At 41.7% G+C, this 23964-nt stretch overlaps 1 pseudogene; it reads right to left on the reverse strand.

The window, feature by feature from the left end:
* LOC137095632 (coiled-coil domain-containing protein 78-like) overlaps nucleotides 1–23964 on the reverse strand; it is a 56998-nt pseudogene that overhangs the window by 7059 nt on the left and 25975 nt on the right.

A 23964-nucleotide genomic window follows, 5' to 3' on the forward strand; every position in this document is an offset into this window, starting at 1 on the left:
GAAAGGGAGGTAAAGAAAAAGGGGGAAGGAAGGAAAGTTAGAGAAAGAAGGAAGAAGAAAAGGAAAGAAAAGAGAGACAGCAGAAGAGAAAGAAAAAGGGGGAAGGAAGGAAAGAGGTAGAGAAGGAAGGGCAAAGGGGGAAGGAAGGAAGGAGAGAAGGAAAGAAAAAAGGGGATGAAGGAAGGAAAGAGGGAATGAAGGAAGGTCAAAGATGTAGAGAAAGAGGGAGGGAAGGAAGGAAGAAAAGAGAGAAGGAAGAAAAGAGATGAGAAGAGAAAGAAAAAGGGGGAAGAAAGGAAGGAAGGAGAGAAGAAAAAAGGGAATGAAGGAAGGAAAGAGGGAGTGAAGGAAGGGGAAAGATGTAGAGAAAGAGGGACTGAAGGAAAGAAGGAAAGAGACAAGGAAGAAAAGAGACTAGAAGAGAAAGAAAAAGGGAGAAGGAAGGAAGGAGAGAAGGAAAGAAAAAAAGGAATGAAGGAAGGAAAGAGGGAGTGAAGGAAGGGGGAAGATGTAGAGAAAGAGGGAGGGAAGGAAAGAGAGAAGGAAGAAAAGAGACCAGAAGAGAAAGAAAAAGGGGGAAGGAAGGAAAGAGATAGAGAAGGAAGAGGAGAAGGAAAGATGGGAGGGAGGGAAGGAAGGAAGGAAGGAGGGAAAGAAGGAGAGAAAGAGGGAAGGTTGGCCACAGCAACGCATGGCGGGTAAAGGTTGTTATTTCTATTATTGTTATGCTATTATTCCTATTAGACCCTGGGGGAATGGGAGAGGTGTCAGGTCCCAGAGGCAATGCATTGCATTATTGTTATTGTTATGATGGTGGTGAAATAAAAGGAAATAAAAAGTGAAAGAAGGAAGTAAACAGGGAGGGAAGAAAGGCAAAGGAAGAAAGGGGGAGGGAATGAAGGAAAAGAGAAGGATAAAACCAAGCAGTGAAAGAAGGAAAGAAAGAAAGAGGTAGAGAAGGAAGAAAGGAGAGAAAGGGGGAGGAAAAGGGGGAAGGAATAGGTAGGTACCTCTCTTTCATAATAGTCCAGATATCTACCTCAACTTTGGTAAGTTTTACTATAGGCCACAGCAAAGCGTGGCAGGGCACAGCTAGTACCCTATATTACCACTAAGCTCAATCTAGAGAGCCACAATAACATATCATTGGATTATGACTCTGGAGGTCAGAGTTCAAATCCCAGCCCAACCAAGGAAACGCCATGGGAAAATCAAGCACTTCTAGCAGACTGTCTCTGGACCAATCTTGCCAAGAAAACTCCATAAGGGGTCCCTTTGTGGTAGCCATAAGATGTAAAGGACTCGAGTCTGATCTCTTTCTCACTGCCCAATTATAGAAGTTCAATCCCACTTTAACAGCCATAGCTGAATCCTATGAAATCCTGGAATTTATAGTTTGGTTAAGCAAATAGAATTCTCTAAGTGCAATCGACTTAGCTATAGCATCAGAACTCCTTTGCAGAAAACGCTAAATACCTCACCAAGGTGCAAATCCTAGGATTCCATAAGTTGGAGCTACAGCCAATAAGGCGGTATCAAATTGCTGTACCAGAGTACTGTGAAAGATTGAAGTTCTCTATTCTTTTGTATGACTCCTTCAAAGTGGTGGAAAGAAATGCTGTTTCATAACTGCCGCAAACTGCAGTCCTACGCTGTGTAGAACTGACCGTCCCTGTGCTGACTATGTAAATATAGTTTCAAACTGCATTCAATAGCAGTGTAGATGAAGCCGCAAAAAACTTTGCTGGTACCTGTGTCTGACTCCATAAAAAGGAGAACTGGTACTCACTGTGCAGGTGTTGTCCTGGGACCAGCGTTTTCACTTAGCTTTACCTGCAAAGCAAGTGAAAAAGTAAGAAGGGCTGTTTTAAGCCAATATTCAATATTGTACCTATTTGCAAGTATACTTTTAAAATGACAGAATTTGTAAACCATAATGGAAAAAACACACCTAGAAACCATTTTCAAATGGTAATATATCATATGGGACTTAATGTTATTGGATGCAACAATTTATATATAGGCCAGGCATGGACAAACTTGGGTCCTCCGGGTGTTTTGGACTCTAACTCCCACAGCCACAGGCCCCTTCCTTTTCCCCCTCAGCTGCTTAAAGTCCTTGGTACCTATCAAAAAGAAGAGAAAACCCCAGTATATTCCCCCCCCCCCCCCACACACACACACACACTTTTCAAACTATCTGTTTTCAAACAGCAGCGATGGCACCAGGGATGGTAAGGCGGTGGTCCAGCTTGGCCAAAATAATTTCAGGCTGAGTGGACCATGTAGACTCCACATCACTGCATGGCTCGGTGATGGAGCGTGTGGTCCCTTTCAAGGCCAGTCCACAGTAAGTGACTTGTGTAGATTAGCCCTATGGTGGTTCATCAAGACATTCTCTAATCTACTGTATTTACTCACCTAACACCTTTTTTTGAATAAATCACCTTTCCATGTGCCTTCTTAGGCAATCCCTCATAACCTGAGGATAATGGTCCTCCAAGGCAGTGGGTCTGTAGGCGATTGTGGAGCCCTATTCTTGATCCACATGTTCTCCCGCAGTAAGAACATAAGTTTCCAGGTGAAGGTGGTCCTGGTCAGGGTTGGCTTGACACGCCTTCCTCTTGGCACATTTAACTCTTTTGCCCTCCATTTGTGCTTCTTTGAATTCTGCAGCACTGCTGGTCACAGATGACCTCCAGTTAGAGCGCTCAAGGGCCATGGGTTCCCAGTTCTCCTGTGTCTATGCCACAGTTTTTAAGGTTGGCTTTAAGCCCATCTTTAAATATCCTTTCCTGCCCACCATTATGTTTCCACTTCTTGAGTTGGGAGTATAGTAACTGCTTTTGGAGACAGTGATCAGGCATTCAGACAACATGGCCAGTCCAGCAGAGTTGATGGTGTTGGAGCATTGCTTCAATGCTGGTTGTAAAGAACCTCCGCCACTGGTAATGAAGCTGCCACCCAATTGTAGAGAGACGCTACCAACTCGTGAGGAAGCGCCTAGGTTTAGGAGAGAGGAGCCACTGATTTGTAAAAGGCTCTGGTATTAAAGCTCTGTTTGTGTTGTGAGGTAATTTTGGTAGAGTGGGTGCGCAGAACGTAAAATTAATGGAGATGAGGCAGTTTTAAAAACCAAAGAGAACAAGTTTATTTTTAAACAAAGCGTATGGTTGCAGTATGAAGATGTTAAGCTTGGCAAATACTTGATGGTTACATGTAACTTGGTTGCGATACAATTCAGACTTTCGATGTTACAACTTATGAACTCTTGCTGTGGTGAAGCGCTTTATTAACCAGTGTTCCCTGCAATGAATAGTCCTTCTGTTTGATCTATACTTGACCAAATCACAGATCCCCAGTCTTCCTCCGACTAGCGATCCTAACAAGCCTATGTTAGTTCTTTCTAACTAAAGCAACTAACAAGGTTTTCCCCTTCAGCTTCCTAGCTGAAGAAATCTCTACTATTCACGAACACTAAAACCTGACGCTTCACCTCTTCACTCCTCAGAGTCTCCAAACTGACTCTCCTGCTCTCTCAGAGTCTTTCTCTCCTGACTGACTTTAACTGTCACTTTTTTAAACCTTCACTCTCTAAGCTCCTCCCACCTCCTCTTCTGCCTCGTTTCCATGGTAACACATTTCTCACAGCTAGGCCGCTCCAGCCTTAGGGCAACCAATTCAAACATAAATACAGTTATAAGCATATTATTATAAACACTTCTGTACACTGGTGGTCTTTGCTTCTTCCAGCATGCTGACATTTGTCCCCCTGTCTTATCAAGAGATTTGCAGGATTTTTCAGAGGCAACACTGATGGAATCATTCCAGGAGTTGAATGTGACAACTGTAGAAAGTCCACATTTCACAGGTGTATAACAGGTTTGGGGGGACAATAGTTTTATAAACAAGCACTTTGGTACCCCTACAGTTGTCCCAGTCCTCAAACACTCTCTGCTTCATTCAGAAAATTCTGCACACATAGAGCTCAAGCGGTGTTGTATTTCATGTGCATTCATGTTATACAGCCACACTTTAGTGCTGAGCCAAAGCCAAAGGGGAAGCTGATTCAGGAGCTGCACCTGGAGCTCCTATTTGGGGAACATCATCTTTAATTTCACTGCAATGACTCAATGCTATGCCATCCTGGGGTTTGTAGTTTGGTGAGGCATCAGCATTCTTTGGCAGAGAATACTCAAGGCCTTGCAAAGCTGCATCCTCGTGACTCCATAGCATTGAACCAAGGCAATTAAAGCGGATTTATTCTGCAGCACAGGAGCATCCACAGTTTCCTTTCCATTGCAGGAAACTTTGGTGTCTTAACACTTTTGTTTTTAAAGAAGGAATCCTAACCAGGCAGCAACATTAATGACCACGTTACAAAAAGTGCACCTTATGCTGTAAATACATCAGCAAATACTTTTCTGTGGGTTTTTTCAGCGTTTTGAAAATTGAAGTGTGTATTAGATTCAATGGCACATGAGATTCGAGCCAATATGGGTATGTCATCTGTGTCCCATCCTTTCTACCCAAAGAAAGTGAGATGGATCCTGGATTATCTACTGCCACCCAAGTAACAGAAATTAGCATCCAAGCAGGGTCACCTTCATCTGCAGTTCGTGGATCTGGCCTTCCAGGCTTGCTTTGTCTTCCTGGAGCCAGTTCAGCTCTTAAGAGGTGTTGGTCAGCAACTCGGCATCAGTGATGCTGAAATTGTGTTCTGGTGGCCCAGGAATCAGGCTGTTGCTGCCCAGGGAACGTATCTGTTCGCGCTGCATCCTGCCACCAAGAAAAAATAGTTATTGGTCAGGCTTGGAAAGAGATGGATTTACTGGAGTAACAGAGCATTTACAGTCATCTTGGAACCTTACATTTTGCTGCTCAGTGTCTAAACCAGGCATGGGCAAACTTCGTCCCTCCAGGTGTTTTGGACTTTAGCTTCCACAATTCCCAGCAGTTGGTAGGCTGTTAGGAATTGTGGGAGTTGAAGTCCAAAACACCTGGAGGAACTAAGTTTGCCCATGCCTTGGGAAGTCTGACTTGGCCACGGTTGTCCATGCTCTGGTTACATCACGCATAGACTACTGCAACGCTCTCTACGTGGGGTTCCCCTTGAAGACTGCTCGGAAGCTTCAAATGGTCCAGCGCTCGGCAGCCAGGTTGCTAACAGGAGCGGCACTCAGGGAGCATACTACTCCTCTGTTGCGCCAGCTCCACTGCTACCAGTTTGCTACCGGGCACAATTCAAAGTGCTGGCTTTAGCCTATAAAGCCCTAAATGGTTCTGGCCCTACTTACCTCTCTGAACGCATCTCCTTCTATGAAACGACTAGGACACTAAGATCATCTGGGGAGGCCCTGCTCTCGGTCCCGCCTGCATTACAGGCGCACTTGGTGGGGACGAGAGACAGGGCCTTCTCAGTGGTGGCCCCTCGGCTGTGGAACGCCCTGCCTGCAGATATCAGATTGGCCCCCTCCCTGCTGGCATTTCGGAGGAAAGTGAAGACCTGGCTGTTCGAACAAGCATTTGATTAAAAAGTGTAATTGATCATAGGAATACGGAATAATGGATGACGAGACTGGATTCTGATTTTACTGTTGAGGCGCTAATGATTGTTATACTGATGTTAATGATTTATGTGATAATTTTTTTAACTGCCCTATACTTGTTTTGTGATATTTTGTACGGATGTTGTTCATTGCTTTGAGTCGCCTGAGGGCTGAGAAAAGCGGTATAGAAATAAAGTAAATAAATAAATGCCTGGTCTAAACAAGCGAGACATTTCCTGCTCCTTGTTCTGTGCCTTCAAGCCATTTCCACCTTAAAGCAACACCATAGTAAGCCTACTATGGATTTGTTTCTGAGGCTAAGGGTGTGTGACTTGTCCAAGAACATCGAATGGGTTTCCATGGCTGGGAAACATTTGAACCCTGTTCTCCACAATCATGGTCCAGTGCCCAACCCACAATTTATTATTTATTTATTTACAGTATTTATATTCTGTCCTTCTCACCACGCAGGGACTCAGTGCGGATTACAATGTACACATATATGGCAAACATTCAATTCCAAAGACACACAACAGATATAGACAGACAGTCAGAGGCTATTTAACTTTTCTGGCTGCCAGGGCAGCTGTCGCTTTCATCGTCCATCTGCAACACTGATGAAGTACTTCCGCATTCCCCGCATGCTTTGCTGGAGTCTTTTATGGCCTCGTGAATTAGTTAAATTAGTCTTCCCACACATAGGTGGTACCTAATTTTCCTACTTGACTGATGCAACTGTCTTTCAGGTTGACAACAAGCTACACAATTGGTCGGAAGCTCACCCCAACCTGGGCTGGCTTTGAACTCATGACTTTTTGGTCAGAAGTGATCTTAATGCAGCTGACACTCAGTACAATGCCATGCTGGCCTCCTTTTCTGATCCTACCTGTATGCAACCAGCAGCCCCTCATGTTTTTTGACAATGTTCTGCAGGCATTTCTTATAGCCTCGAGCGGCTCCAGCCAGCTGCTCTTCCTGGGTCTTGAAGGATGCCCGGATGTCTTTCAGCATGCTGTCCACAAAGCGCTTCATGTGAGCAGGCTCTGAGGGTGCTTTGTCAGCCTTTGTTACAGTAGTAGCTGATTTGTTGTCCATGTATTCCTTGAAAAACACAGGGTTTGAGGAGGGCTGGGTTATTAATAATGGAACTTCAACCAATGCTTCGGGACCCTTGCTAGCTAGAAACCCCACACTGATGCTGTTGGCGATCCCTTTCTCAAACTTCTTGTATACTGATGCTGTCAAGAGGCAGAGAAATGCCTCGGTAGCCACAGATTGCCCACTCTTGCGCCAAACACATGCTCACTACTGGCCCTTTAGAAACCTTGGTTTTCTAATCATCATCATCATCATCATCATCTTTATTTATATTCTGCTCTGTCTCTCCAATGGGACTCAGGGCGGATTGCAGAACACATATACGGCAATTGTTGAGGCATTATGATTGTTATACTGTTGTTAATTGTTGATGTTATAATCTGTTTTAATTGCATTATTCTGTTTTGTGATATTTTGCATTGTTGTATAAACCGCTTTGAGTCACCTAAGAGCTGAGAAAAGTGGTATAGAAATAAAGTATATAAATAAATAAATAAATAAATATTCAATGCTATTACACAATTAACAAGGATATACAATGCATAAACAGAGATCTAGGCTTTCCCATCTTTTTCCATTTACAGTATCTGGAGGCTGTGCTCAACTCCGGCAACAGAAAAGTGCTGCTGCTCCATCGTCCATGCTGAGAAGCTTTGCTGTCCATAGATGTCCTCCAGATCGAATCAATGGCATGTCCTTATTGGCACCTTTTATTACCTCCCCACTTAATGCGGTATTTATCTACTCACATTGCTGTTTTCGATCTCCTAGGTGAGCAGAAGTTGGGCTGATGGCAGGAGCTCATTCCGACCTGGGTTTGAACTGCCAATCTTTCTATCAGCAAGATTTTCTACAGCTGGCAGTTTAACCTGCTGTGCTAAAGCCCGGCTCAAAACCAAAATTATATACAGTTATACAGAATTGGAGAGCAAGCCAATCTTTTTTATTATTATTTATACACTTTGGGTTTTTTGCCTTAAGTTAGGGGGTCATCTTTTAGAAGCTAGGCTTTGATACCGCCCTGAGTCCTCCAGGGAAGTTGGGGCGCATTACAATTACAAATAAATTGTTGTTGTTATTATTATTATTATTATTATTATTATTATTATTATTACATGGGGGCAGGACCTGAACCTGCAATTCATCATCCTCCAGTGAGGAGGAAATGCTCACCGCAAGGTCTGTGATGTACTGAATGAGCCGTGAACGATACTCTTTGACCAACTCCTTCAGTCGCAGCTGCAGCCGGGAGTTCTCCGCCTCTACTTCTTGGAGCTGGCTTTGAGAATAGAGCAAAACCTGGCATCCAAGCAAAGAAAAACAAGAAAGTTTATCCTGAATATACGGCAGGCCTTGTTTTGGAAGATTCTTTAAAATGTACATGTTCTGCAAAGCCAACCGGACTGCTTCCTTCTCTCCTTGTTGTTATTAATCAAGACACTTGTCTTTGTTATGCTGTCATAAGTATTTATTTTACACACTGCTGTGTTACTTTTTTTGACTTCTTTTAATATTTGTTAGTTTAGAATTATTTCTCGGTGCTTATTAATGTGGTATAAACTGCTTTCATGGTTTCAAAGCCCCAAAGCATCTTTTAAACTGAAACTCATATACAAGTCCAAATTCCTATTGGAGTCTGGTTAAATTTGTGTAATGGACATTTATTTTTTCTAAAGCACAAGGTCCACACTGAGGTCATATTGACAAAGATAGTATTGTGCCTGTGGTGGCATTGCCCATGGGCGCACACTCTGCGTTTCTATGCACAGTGTGCATAGATATACATGCACATTTAGCTGAGCATTCAGCTGCACAATTGCCACTTTGGTTCACTTACCCTCCAGCTGTCCTGGCTTGGCAGGAACGGCTCTGAAAAGTAAGCCGTGCATTTGTCTGCTTCTATTAAAAAGTCCTAGTTTCTCTCTTCTCCCATTTTACTGCATTAAGTCAAAGTATAAAACGAGATCTCACTCAATTACTTTGGAGCAAGAGGAAAAGAGAGACTGGAGTCTCCTTTTTCCCAGGAGCCCCAGACAAAAGCAAAGTGTGGCAGTCACTTCTAGCTTGCCTCTGCTTCCTCACACATAACTTTTGCTCAACTTTACCCCAGTGTAACATTGCCTGGCTACGCATGTCTCTGTGAAAAGTTGAGTGTGGTCACTGTGTAGCACAATTCATGCCTCATTCCACATGCTTCACAACTTGGATGTAGGATTATGACCACTGCTTGGTTCTGTTTCTTCCATTCTCAAGCATGTCCTTCTTTTCAACTTCTGCCTATCCATTTAAAGCTCTCCTTACCACCGACTGTTCCGCAAGCTTGTGCTGCATACTCCGGATCTCCTTCTTTGCTTCTTGGAGCTCCTTCCCCATTGAAACCCTAGACATGCAAAATACACAAGCAATCCAACAGAAGCTGAGCAAACAAACCTCGATTAGCTTTCGTGTGACATAAATTGGTCTGCCAGCCTGTTCATCCAACAGCTTGAGGGTTGCCTTGGTTGGCAAGTATGAATACACACATTTGGATAGGGACAAGGGGAATGTGAAGGAACTGAAATTTAAAATGTGCAACCCCAATTATCATCTTATCGGTGGTCATTCTTGTGATGAGAGTGCCCTAGACAGCTTGAGATGGATAAACAGGTTGACAGGTAATCCTATATACGTATGGTTTTAAAAATACCTTTAAAGAAATTGTGTGATTAGTGACTGGTGAAGAAAACCAAAGCCAAAAAGGATAATCTGGGGGATTTCTACCAATGAGGGATTAAGCTTTATTTCCATCCATTTTCACGATCCACTTTGGGCATGACCCACTCCAGACTGCAGAATCGTAGTAGCTCCACACCAGCTGCTATGGCTCCATCCTATGGAATCTTGGGGTTTGTAGTTTTTGTGGCATCAGAGCTCTCTGATGGAGGAGGGTAAGTATCTTTAGAACTACAAATCCATTTAGCCATGGCAGTCAGTGTGTGGTAAAATTGCTGTGTAGCTATAGCCCTGGATGTGGATTTTGTTAACACCATACCAAAGTCATTTATATTATTTAATATCAGATGGTCACATGTTCGAATCCAGGGAGCGGCTGTTAGCCCCAGCTTCTGTCAACCTAGCAGTTTGAAAACATGGATATGTGAATAGATTGATAGGTAACACTCCAGTGGGAAGGTAACGGCGCTCCATGCAGTCATGCTGGCCACATGACCTTGAAGGGGTTTATGGGCAATGCTGGCTCTTTGGCCTAGAAATGGAGATGAGAACCAACCCCCTGTCAGAGACTTAATGTCAGGTATCTTTTTATACCAGACAACCGACCCCCAGAGTCAGACACTTAATGTCAGGGAAAAACCTTTACCTTTTTATATCAGAAAAATATATGTTTTAGTGTGTATAAACTCAAATTATGGGGGGGGGGGGGGGGAATTGTTCTGGACTGTGCTTCCCATCAGATCTCACCACTACCTGTGTTGCCCAGGACTGCTGCGCCTTGCAGTCCAACAACACCTGAAGGATTGTGGGATCTCAAATCATGCTTTATGTCAGTGATGGGCAACCTTTGAGCGTGGTGTGTCAAAATTCGCCAAAAAACTGAGCAAAATTCAGGTGGTGTGTCACTTCAAGAAAAAAAACATAATTTCACAATATTTAGTTTAAATAGGAATATTGCATTCAAAGCAGCCCTGACAGATGGCCATCCAGCCTCTGAAGCGCTTTCCGAGACTGCCATGCATGCTTAGTAATGAGCCCCCAACTTGAATGTGGGACTCCACTTCCCAGAAGCCTTAGCCACTGTTTCCAATCAGTGGTTCTGGAAGTTGAAGTCCAAACTGTGAGAAGACGCTGCCGCCCCAATCCTTCTCCTTCTGTAGCAGCTTTTGAAGGTTGCAGAAATGTTTGGTTTCTCCAATGAGAAGAGGCAAAATGTTTGACCATTATTTAAACCAGGGGTCCTCAAACTTTTTGAACAGGGGGCCAGTTCACTGTCCCTCAGACTGTTGGAGGGCTGGACTATAGTTTACATGGGAATATTGTGAAACATTTGTTTTATATATTGTGAAACATTTATTTCTAATTACAAATAAATGAAATTTTGACTGCAAGTATGTTGTAGCATGGGTAACAGGCTAACTATAACAGCAGGGAACCCATGAATATGTTTACTGATCAGCCTATTGCCCGAATTCCCATGACCTTTTGTCATCATAGTTTGTGGCAGCCACACAAAGTTTCTGGAGGAGAACTGCTACTTTCAAAGTAAGAGGCGCACAATTAAACAGAAAATAATTTCAAACAGGAACAGATTTCTGTTCTACAATATTATTATTATGCTTATTTATACACCACTTTTTGTCTTCACAAGGAGACTGGGCGCTTCCAGAAAGGCCCTATATCCCAGCATCTGATCCCAGGTTTTCTGCTTTAAACTGGATTATTTGAGTCTGCACTGCCAGATAATCTGGGATAAACAGAAAACCTAGGATCAGATCCTGGGATATGGGGCCCTTCCAAATAGCCATATAACTCAGAATATCAAGGCAGATAATCCACAATATCTGCTTTGAACTGCATTAACAGAGTCCACACTGCCATATAAGCCAGTTAAGTGTGGATTTTATACAGTTGTGTGGAAGGGGCCAAAGCAGCTTAAATTTCAATACAATTTCAAATCTACAAATATGTGAAACATTGCAATAGAATTAAATATCATGGCTATTCTTTAAAGTAGGCATGGGCCAGCTTGGGCTCTCCTTGTGTTTTGGACTTCCACAATTCCCAATAGCCAGTAGTGCAGTGTTTCTCAACCTTCCTAATGCCGCAATCCCTTAATAAAGTTCCTTGCGTTGTGGTGACCCCCAACCATAACATTATTTTTTTGGCTTCATTATAACTATAATTTTTCTACTGTTATGAATCGTCATGTAAATCTCTGATATGCAGGATGTATATCCAACCTCCTGCCATAAGGAAAAAGCACAATCAAGTCAGGTGGCCAGTCAGCCTTTGCAGGCTGAACGTAGTGTTGTTCTCACTGCTGCTGCTTTGGCAGAGGAGGAAGGAGAGGAAGAATGCAGGAAAAGCACAAAGCACACCTGGCAGACGACCATTCACCCTCAACTAAATAATATTATTATTATTAATAATAATAATAGAATCCTAAGGTAGGAGGAAACCTCCAAGGGCCATTCATTCCAACCTCCTTCCTGCCACAAGAGAAAAGCACTATTAAAGCACACCTGACAGATGGCCATAGAGACCTTACTTAATAATAATGATATTAATAATAATAGGATCCTAGAGTAGTAGACCTCCAAGGGCCATTCATTCCAACATCCTTCCTGCCATAAGGGAAAAGCACAATCAAAGCACTCCTATCAGATGGCCATTCAGCCTCTGCTAATGATAATAATAATAATAATAATAATAATAATTCTATTAATAATAATAGGATCCTAGATTGGAGGAGGCCTAAGGGCCATCCAGTCCAACCTCCTTCTGCCATAAGGGAAAAACACAATCAAAGCACTCCTAACAGATGGCCATTCAGCCTCTGCTCCTGCTTCTAAAGATAATAATAGTAATAATAATAATAATAATAATAATAATAAGAAGAAGAAGAAGAAGAAGAAGCTAGAATAGGAGACCTCCAAGGGCCATCCAGTCCAACCTCCTTCTGCTATAAGGGAAAAACACAATCAAAGCATTCCTGGCAGATGGCCATTCAGCCTCTGCTCCTGTTTCTAAAGATAATAGTAATAGTAATAATAATAATAATAATAATAATATTTCATTTCGGAGGAATGTTGGCTTTTCGAACAAGCGTTTGGCTAATCAGTGCAATGGAATATAGGAACACGGTGCAATCGAACATAGGAATATGGAACAAAGGATTACGAGAATGGATTCTGATTTGTTGTTGAGGCGCTATGATAATGACTGTTTATTGATATTGATTGTTATGTATAATGTATAATGTGTTTTAATTTGCCTATGATACTGTCTTGTGCTAATTTGTATTATGTAAACCGCTTTGAGTTGCCTAAGGGCTGAGAAAAGCGGTATAGAAATAAAGTAAGTAAGTAAGTAAGTAAATAATAATAGGAAGCTAGAATAGGAGACCTCCAAGGCCCATCCTGTCCAACCTCCTTCTGTTATAAGGGGAAAAGACAATCAAAGCATTACTGACAGCTGGCTATTCAGCCTCTGCTCCTACTTCTAAAGTTAATAATAGTAATAATAATAGTAATAATAATAATAATAATAATAATAATAATAGGAAGCTAGAATAGGAGACCTCCAAGGGCCATCCTGTCCAACCTCCTGTTATAAGGGAAAAATACAATCAAAGCATTACTGACAGCTGGCCATTCAGCCTCTGCTCCTACTTCTAAAGTTAATAATAGTAATAGTAATAATAATAATAGGAAGCTAGAATAGGAGACCCCCAAGGGCCATCCTGTCCAACCTCCTTCTGCTATAAGGGAAAAAGACAATCAAAACATTCCTGATAGATGGCCATTCAGCCTCTGCTCCTGCTTCTAAAGATAATAATAATAATAGGAAGCTAGAATATGAGACCTCCAAGGGCCATCCAGTCCAACCTCCTCTGCCATAAAGGAAAAGCACAATCAGATGGCCATTCAACTTTTGGGCATTCCAGCTTTGCAGGCTGAACATCGTATTATTGTCACTGCTGCCCAATCACCGCTGCTTTGAAGAGGAGGACAGCGGGTGAGCTCCTAAAGTCCCTCCCCGTTCACTGACCACCAGGAGTTGGCAGAAGCAGCATTTTTGGAGCAGCAGCCTTTCTCCTCTCGGTTGCCCTTTCTCTCTCCCCCCCTTCCTGAAAACTGCTGAGGTGGAGGTGGAGGCAGGCCTGTAGCGAGGGGGTGGTTTTAGGGGTTCAACCCCCCCCGAAATGTTTCAGATTTTTTTAAAAAAACCTGGTTTACTCATGAATGTTAACTGGTTAACCAAATCCCCATGCTGCTAAGTCTATGAGATGCAAAAAATTAAGAGTCCCTCCAGAACTGTAAGCACTATCTCAAGCAAATATTGACAATTTATTCACACTGTCATTACTTGCAGCAATAGCCGATGTAGTGAAGCAACCAAGTTGGGGGTGTGTGTGTTGAATGCTCTCATTAAGGAGCCCAGAGAGGGGGGCCTCCGGTGTGTGTGTGTTTGCTGTGGCTGAAAGAACGAGGAGGAAAGAGAGGGCCTTGACTGCTCACCCACCCGCGCACCCTTATCGTGAGGGTCAGCTACCTTCCTTCTCCTTTACTGCGGGGGGGGGGGGGATGACAAACTTGTTGCAGGGCGGGAGGTAGCGCCAGCGATGCACAGGGTCAGGTACTCAATGCTGTCCAAGCTTGGAGTGCCTGCCCACTGCCTCAATCTCTACCATGGTGCTCCCAGCTAGCCAAACGCAGCACCAACAAACACTCACGGCCCACACATACACACACACACACCCTCTGCTGGCTTCCCACCAACCCAAGAATGCGCACGGCCATGAGGAGTGTGCTTGGTTGGCCATCAAACTACACCCCACAGGGACTTCCGGTTGGTGGCTGGAAGATGGCGGATGTGCTTTGAGTCCTTGGAACGAGGGCTCCGGAGCAACCAGGTTTTGCAAAGTCAGGGGGCACCCCCCTCCTCTGCAGATGGTCTGAGGTCGCAGAGGCTATACCCAAGTGCCATCGGCCGACAGCATCCAAGCGGTGTCCCCCCCCCAAGGGGACACCCAGAGACGCCCGGCAACGGGGCACGCAGGGTGGACGCAACTCCATGGTGGGAGACATTCATCTCCAATCCCCCATCAGCCACCAACACAACGAACAGAAGAAATTCAAACCAAGAATTAACTAGGATCGAAAGCGAACAGCCTCCCAGGGCATCAATTGAATTGGAGGGTTAAGTGGAAACTTTATTTCAACCACAAGCCGGAAAGTATGTCAGAAGATGACTAGGAACGGGGCGCTCCATATTAAGAAAAAAAGGTAAGCAAGAAGAGAGGAGCGTATAGGAAAGTGAGAGAGAAAGAGACGAAAGGACCAGTTTAAAAATCAAAGTGGTGTAGAGAGCAGAGCGAAAGAAGAAGAGAGGGGGGGGGGAGAAAGGAGAGGAGAAAAAAAAAGAGAAATAAGAAAGATAAGAGAAGGAAAGAAGAGTCGAGGAATACAGGGGAGGGACGGAGCGGAGAAACGTAGAGAAAAGAACCAAAAAACTAAAAGAACTAAAAGAAATAAAATCAAAATAAACCAAATTAACCAATAGCCACAGTCAGGTAGAGCGAAATGCTCCCTACCGCAAGGGACAGCAAAACCAACGAAAACCAGAAGGCCCTCGCACCCAAAGGCCAGTCATTAAAGGGGCAGACCGATGGGAACAGGAGGGCAAAGGTTTCGGTAATGGTATAGCGGGCTGTGGACTGAACGAAGACGAAAGCAACACAGATATGGATACGAATACCACGTTGGAAGTAGAATGAGAGAGCGCTGAGCATAGAGAAATATTAAGACGCTAAGAAGAGACCCACCCCCCCCTCACTCCGCCACTCTTCCCTCTCTTTGGTTTCCTTACACACAAGACTCTGACCTTGGAAACGCGCTGGGTAAAGTCAACAAGGGAGAACAGTAGATAAGCGCTGGCGTTGGTTTGTCTGCAAGTCCCAGAGAGCGTCCTTGGAGAGGCGCCGCAGCGGGCCGGACTCCCCACCCACTCAGGAGATAACAAACTGGGGAGTAGCGCGGGGAGTGGAGAAGCCGAGCGAAGCCGCGCGAGATATCTCGAGGGCTGCAGAAGTGGCGCGAGAAAAGGAAATCCCCAGCGAGACTTCAAAATAACAGGCTTTCTAAATATCGCGAGAAGATAAAGGGGAAACCCGAATCCAACTTAGCCCAGTGAGAGGGAAATAAAGCAGTCGCGAGAAAGAAGAAGAGAGAGAGGGGAAAAAAAGGAAACGAAGAGAGACTCTTGGGACAGACACTCAGTTATCGGGTTAACAGAAGAGGAAAGGTAAGCAATGGAAAGGCAAAGGGATAGGGGAGGAGAAGGAAATAACGAGAGGAGCTGTAGGGCAGCAAAGAGAAGCGGATAAAATAAAATACAATAATAAAATAATAATAATAATAATAATAATAATAATAATAATAATAATAATAAATATCCAGTGGAGTACCAATATCATATAAGGGTACAAACAAATAGGCAAAATCTTTTGGAGGTAATAGAGGAAACAAATAAATTGGGAAAACAAAACAAGCATGGCAGCACAAAATATAAAAAAGAAAAATCTACAATCAACCAAAGGTCAAGCAAGAAGAGACTCCCTAAGCAAGCCAGATCTACAAATAGAGGGACAAACAAAAAAAGACCCCATGTCTGAAGGCACAGTACTAGATAACATCCTGGCAGAGATTAAGAAGCTCTCGGAGAAGCATGATGAGCAACATAAGGAATTACAAGCTGAAATACAGAGCATGAAACAAGAAATAAAGGAAGAAATCACGAAATTAAAAGATGTTGACAAGGTTAAAAAAGAAAACCAAAAAATAATTAAAATTCAAGGAAAAGCCGAAACAAAGATGAACAATTTAGAAACCCTCACCCAAAAAATACAACAGGCCGAAAGACTGGAGTACAGGGAGTCTGAGTACCAACTAAGAATCCGAAATCTTCAAGAAGTCAATGACGAAAATGTAAAACAAAATATGATCGAACTTTTAGCAGAACTATTGGATGTAGGTGCAGATATTGTGGGGCAGGATGTGGATCGAGTGTATAGAGTGCCCACGGAATACGCCAAAAAACACAAGACCCCCCGGGATGTGGTCATTAGCTTTTGCCGCAAAAGCACCAGGGATGAAATCTTGAAGGAAAATGCAAAAAAATCAATATTTTTCAAGGACAAAAAGGTAACAATTATGAAAGAAATCCCGCAACAGATACTGGCAAGACGTAGGAGGTTCACCTTTCTTACTCAAGAACTAATTAAGAAAAAAATAAAATTTAGATGGGAAAAAAAGGACGGAATCACGGTCACGATGAATGATAAAAGATACTGGTTAAATTCAGAGAAGAGCGCGAAAGCATTTTACAACGACCACATCAAAGGGAAAGCAACAGAACCAACACAGAGAAAATTTCAAGACAACGGATATACAGGACACCCTAATGGAAACAGTAGAGAAACAAGGACAGAGAAGGAAACAGAAGAGGAGGAAGAGAAGACTGAAAAAGGAGCATACAAATGGCCGAGGTCGACACAAGAGGAAGAAGACGAAAGAGACCAAAAAAGACTGAGGGAGTTCTCCCCAGAAAATTATCAATTGATTGTACCTCCAGAAATGCTGCAGTGGGAAATGCCTGAAAGCAATCAATCATGAATAGAAAACCCATTAAAATCTACTCTAACAACATCAACGGCTTAAATTCCCCTAATAAAAGGAGAAAATGCTTCAACTTTCTAACAAAAAAATGATTTGATAATGATTCAAGAGACCCACATAAGTGATAGACATTCCAAGCATCTAACGCAAGACAAATTAGGGAAGGTATTCCAAGCATCTTACAGTGAGAAGAAGAGAGGGGTTGCAATCTACGTTAAAGAATGGCTGAACCCCAAACAAATGTTCAGAGATACACAAGGAAGATTTTTAGGTATCACTATTGAAATAAAAAATCAAAAAATACTATTGTGTAACATATATTGTCCTAATGGTCCAAAGATGCAGTTCATTAAAAAGTTGGAAAATGAGATAAGCAAGGTCGAATACGACGAGCTACTTATTATAGGCGATTTTAATGGAATAGTGGATGGTACACTAGATAAATCGCAAAATAAAGGGAGAAAGGCAAAGGGCATAAATAGAAATAGTTTATTACCTAAAAACTTTCTCCTACGATTAGAAAAACTTAATCTAAAGGATGTATGGAGACACCACAATAACACAATGAGAGACTTCACATATTACTCTGGAAGGCATGACTCGTGGTCACGAATCGATATGGCCTGGGCCACAAACTCTTTAAGTATAAAAATAAGAAAAATCAATATAATCCCAAGGACCTTTTCGGACCACGGTGCCAACGATTGCAAATGCACTGTTATCTATTTGGGGAAGAACTGGTTATCCTAGAGAATTGGTTTCGGATTTGGGAACTCAATTTACTTCCAGACTTATGTCGAAATTGCTTGAGTTATGTGGAATCAGACACCTGACTTCAACAGCTTATCACCCACAGACAAATGGACTAGTTGAAAATCTGAACAAGACTTTAGTCAAAATGATAAAGTCTTACAGTCAAAAGAAGCCATACGACTGGGACGTCAAATTGCAACAACTGTTATTCGCGTACAGGACCGTCCCTCATGACAGTACTGGCTACAGTCCATTTGAATTGCTATATGGAAGGAAAGCTCGTGGTCCATTAGACCTGATAAAGGAATATTGGGAGGAAAGTCCGGCAACAGATCCAGTTCCAGTGTCGGAGTATTTAAAGGATCTTCAATCAACAATGCAACTGGCTAGGGACATTGCACAAGAACATTTGCTTGCGGCTCAGCAGAGACAAAAAGACTATTATGATTCTACTGCTAAACCAAAGATCTTCAACATCGGAGATGAAGTTTTATTTTTATCTCCCAACAAAACCAACAAACTTCAATTGGATTGGTCGGGACCCTGGAAGATCACCAGGAAGCACAACCAAATAAACTATGATATTTATGATGAACATTCCAATGTAGAAAGAAGAGTTCATGTAAACATGTTAAAGCCTTATGTTGGAAGGTCTGCTAATGTATGTTTTGTTGTTTCGGAAGAAGAATCCGGTCCTTTCTCTTTTTGGGAGGGTGATCGTGAACAGTACAAAAATTTGGATCGAGTAGAAATAAACATAGAATTGTCCCAACCACAGCGAAGAGAGGTTGTGAAAGTTTTGAGTAAATATAAAGACATATTTTCAGATTTGCCAGGAAAGGTCCAGGGAGTCCAGCATCAAATAAACACCGGTGATGCAACTCCTATAGTATCTCCACCCTACAGGGTCACGGGGAGAATTAATGAATGTATTGAAAAGGAGATTAAAGAAATGTTGGACCTAGGTATCATTGTTCCATCAATTAGCTCTTGGGCTTCACCCATAGTGTTAGTACATTTGAAATTAAACATGTTTCAGGTAAACGGAACATAGTTGCAGACGCCTTATCTAGAATTTCGTAAGGTTAAAGGTTTGTATGTATGTATAAATTGTAATGCTTTTAACCATAATATGTTTGCCTTTCAGAAATGTTGTGTATGTATATACTGTTGGATAATATGTAGAATTATTTTTGCCATTCCGGGATTGAGAATGGTCCAAAAATAATTTTTCTGGGGGGGAAGGTGTACAGAAGTGTTTATAATAATATGCTTATAGGAATAAGAAATTATTAATAGAATATTTAGATTTAAATAAAGGAGAGGAAACTTCAAAAATAACCCAGTGGGAAGCATTGAAAGTAGTTATGAGGGGGTATTTAATACAGCAAGCGGCTTACAGGAGAAAACAAAAGAACAAAGAAGTAACAGAAATACTGAATAAGCTAAATAAAAATGAAGAAGAATTAAAAGAAAATCCAAAGGATAAAAAGTTAATATACTCTGCCAAAATATTGAGGAAACAAATGGAATTACTGCAAACAGAAAATATAGAAAAACAAATGAAGTTTAATAAGGTAAATTATTTCCAAAATGCCAATAAAGTTGGGAAGTGGCTCACCAATAAAATCAAAAAACGGAGGTGTACAGAAGTGTTTATAATAATATGCTTATAACTGTATTTATGTTTGAATTGGTTGCCCTAAGGCTGGAGCGGCCTAGCTGTGAGAAATGTGTTACCATGGAAACGAGGCAGAAGAGGAGGTGGGAGGAGCTTAGAGAGTAAAGGTTTTAAAAAGTGACAGTTAGAGTCAGTCAGGGAAAAAAAAGACTCTGAGAGAGCAGCAGTGTCAGTTTGAGACTCTGAGGAGTGAAGAGGTGAAGAGCCAGGTTTAGTGTTCGTGAATAGTAGAGATTTCTTCAGCTAGGAAGCTGAAGGGGAAAACCTTGTTAGTTGCTTTAGTTAGAAAGAACTAACATAGGCTTGTTAGGATCGCCAGTCAGGAGGGAGACTGGAGATCTGTGATTTGATCAAGTATAGATCAAACAGAAAGACTATTCATTGCAGGGAACACTGGTTAATAAAGTGCTTCACCACAGCAAGAGTTCATAAGTTGTAACATCGAAAGTCTGAATTGTATCGCAACCAAGTTACATGTAACCATCAAGTATTTGCCAAGCTTAACATCTTCATACTGCAACCATACGCTTTGTTTAAAAATAAACTTGTTCTCTTTGGTTTTTAAAACTGCCTCATCTCCATTAATTCTACGTTCGGTGCACCCACTCTACCAAAATTACCTCACAACACAAACAGAGCTTTAATACCAGAGCCTTTTACAAATCAGTGGCTCCTCTCTCCTAAACCTAGGCGCTTCCTCACTAGTTGGTAGCGTCTCTTTACACTTTGGTGGCAGCTTCATTTCCAGTGGCGGAGGTTCTTTACAGGAGGCAAAAACAAACAGTTACAAAAATCATAACACAAGAGAAAATATACACAGAAAGCCAAGACATAGCGGATCAATTCCACCAATTTTATAAGGAACTATATAAAAAAGTAAATATCCCATTAGAGAATGTCTCAGAATACCTGGGTAACTTAAGAATCCCTAAACTGGCAGAAACACAAAGAGAGGTTCTAAATGGTAGTATCACCCCTTGGGAAATCGATAAGGCAATCGATAAACTAAAATCTAACAAGTTGCCAGGCCCAGACGGCTATACAGCCATCTTTTTCAAGACTTTTAAAAATGAATTAGGCCCCTTATTAAAAGATATCCTAAACAATATTTTAGAAAACAAAACAATACCAAAATCTTGGGGAAAAAACCAATATAACCCTAATCCAAAAAGAAGGAACAGACCCAACGGATGTTAAGAACTACAGGCCCATATCCTTGTTAAACACCGATTATAAAATATTCGCAATAATATTGGCAGAAAGACTAAAAAATTTCTTTAAAAATTGGATCTCTGGGGACCAGGTGGGCTTCCTACCCAATAGACAAATAAAAGATAATATTAGGATAATTATTGATTCAATAGAATATTACGAAAAACACAATGAAAAACAGCTAGCCCTAATGTTTATTGATGCCGAAAAGGCCTTTGACCGAATAAATTGGGATTACTTAAAACTGCTAATAAAAGAATTAGACATGGGATTTCACTTCCAAAACGCAGTCGAGGCTATATACGCAAACCAGGAGGCCACCTTACTAATCAATGGTGAAGAGATAAAAGAGCCAATAAAACTATCACAAGGTACACGCCAGGGATGCCCCCTATCCCCTTTATTGTTCATCTTAGTGATGGAAACACTGATTAGGACGATAAATGAAGACAAAGCACTTAAAGGACTAAAGGTAGGTAACTACAACCACAAATTGAGAGTCTATGCAGACGACGTGGTGTGCATAGTTGAGGACCCGATAAACAATATCAAAGATTGGTTAAAAAAGATAGAAAATTTTGGAAAGGTGGCGGGTTTCAAATTAAATAAACAAAAAACAAAATTATTAGTCAAAAACATGGACCAAAAAACAAAAGATATATTACAAGAAATTTCTGGTATAAAAATTGAAAGTAAGGTGAGATATTTAGGGATTAACATTACAAAAAGCAACATCAACCTGGTCAAAAATAATTATGAAGTATTATGGTCGAAATTACAAAAAGATATGAACAAATGGAAGTATATGAACTTCTCTTTATTAGGCCGAATCTCAATTGTCAAAATGACTATCTTACCCCAACTTTTGTTTCTTTTTCAAGCCCTACCGGTGTTAAGAAATGATCTCCTATTCAAGAAGTGGAAATCGGAGGTTACTAAATTTATATGGAAGGATGGTAGACCCAGAATTAGTTTTAAAATCCTAACGGATGAATAAAAAAGGGGCGGACTAGGTCTACCAGACTTTAAAGCCTATTACGAGGCATGTAATCTGGTAGCACTAAAAGAGTGGGCCACGTTGAAGAACAGACCATTATTAGCATTAGAAGGTCACGAGCTCAGGTCCGGCTGGCACGGATACCTTTGGTATAACAAAAGAAAGACAGAGAAAGCCTTCAATGATCACTATACAAGAGCGGCCCTAATAAGAACATGGGAAAAATATAGACCCAGATTATACTCTAAAACTCCGTTGTAGATATCCCCTACAGAAGCTAAACATAAAAGAGAATTAGAGGAAAAGAATTGGCTAACATACCAACATCTACTAAAGAAAAATGAAAATGGGGAAAAAGGGAATTTAGTATTAAAATCGATAGACGAAGTAAAACAGCTAAATAATAAGATTACATGGTTAAAATGTCACCAAATACACCAGGATTTTAAAGAAGACGAAAAACCCGGTTTTAGTCAGGATCAGGGAATATGGGACACAGTAATGAAGAAAGAGAGGAAACTAATCAAACTCCTTTACCAGCAATTACTTACGTGGTCCACAGAAGAAGAAGAAATCAAAGACTGCCAGGTAAAATGGGCAAGGGACATAGGACATAGCATCTTAATAAAACAATGGGAAGAAATTTGGACGAGAAAAATAAAATATTTAGAAGCCAGCGATATGCGAGAAAATTGGTATAAAATGTTTTTTAGGTGGCACTACACCCCAGAAAAAATATCTAAATTTAATAATAAGGGTTCAAATTTACGCTGGAAATGTGAAGAAGAGAAGGGGACCTTTCTCCACCAATGGTGGTCTTGTAAACTAGTTAAAAATTTTTGGAAGGATATACATATAGCAATACAAAAAATAGCTAAAGCTAACTTCCCCCAAAAACCGGAAATACACCTATTAGGAATTATAAACACAAAATTAGACCCAAACCAAGAAAAGATAATTTTCCTCCTCAGCACAGCTGCAAGAATGCTCCTCGCAAAGGTATGGAAGCTGAAAGAAGTACCAACCTTGGAAGATTGGATCCTGAAAACATTGGACATTATCCAAATGGACAGTCTCTCACTAAGACTCAAGGGATCTCTCAACCGCACAGATTGGTCTGGCTTCAAGGAATATATTATAGCTAAAGAGCTCCCTATACACATCGATCTGTCCGGTATTTGAATAAAAGAACTAGAGAAGTCCAATTCGGCACTGGGATGAAGAAGCAACAGGAAACGAAGATACCCGGAAGACTGATGGGAACCGACACCCCCCCCCCTTACCAGACCCTTCCCCCCCTTCCCTTACTTGCCCTCTGTAAAGAACCTCCGCCACTGGTAATGAAGCTGCCACCCAATTGTAGAGAGACGCTACCAACTAGTGAGGAAGCGCCTAGGTTTAGGAGAGAGGAGCCACTGATTTGTAAAAGGCTCTGGTATTAAAGGCTCTGTTTGTGTTGTGAGGTAATTTTGGTAGAGTGGGTGCACCGAACGTAGAATTAAGGGAGATGAGGCAGTTTTAAAAACCAAAGAGAACAAGTTTATTTTTAAACAAAGCGTATGGTTGCAGTATGAAGATGTTAGGCTTGGCAAATACTTGATGGTTACATGTAACTTGGTTGCGATACAATTCAGACTTTCGATGTTACAACTTATGAACTCTTGCTGTGGTGAAGCGCTTTATTAACCAGTGTTCCCTGCAATGAATAGTCTTTCTGTTTGATCTATACTTGATCAAATCACAGTTCTCCAGTCTTCCTCCGACTAGCGATCCTAGCAAGCCTCTGTTAGTTCTTTCTAACTAAAGCAACTAACAAGGTTTTCCCCTTCAGCTTCCTAGCTGAAGAAATCTCTACTATTCATGAACAATAAAACCTGGCTCTTCACTTCTTCACTCCTCAGAGTCTAAAAACTGACTCTGCTGCTCTCTCAGAGTCTTTTCTCCCTGACTGGCAATAACTGTCACTTTTTAAAACCTTTACTCTCTAAGCTCCTCCCACCTCCTCTTCTGCCTCGTTTCCATGGTAACACATTTCTCACAGCTAGGCCGCTCCAGCCTTAGGGCAACCAATTCAAACATAAATACAGTTATAAGCATATTATTATAAACACTTCTGTACACCCTCTAACCCGGCCCCCACACACATATTCCGCACCCCCCCCCCACCCACCCACCAACTCCCCCTCTCCACCCCTCTTGTCCCACCCCCCTCTACCCCTGGTGGATGTATATTTATAAATCTCAATAAAAATGATTTCAAAAAAATAACTACACCCCACA

Source organism: Anolis sagrei, chromosome Y (genome assembly GCF_037176765.1).
Source record: "Anolis sagrei isolate rAnoSag1 chromosome Y, rAnoSag1.mat, whole genome shotgun sequence".
In the NCBI taxonomy this organism is placed as follows: Eukaryota; Metazoa; Chordata; class Lepidosauria; order Squamata; family Dactyloidae; genus Anolis; species Anolis sagrei.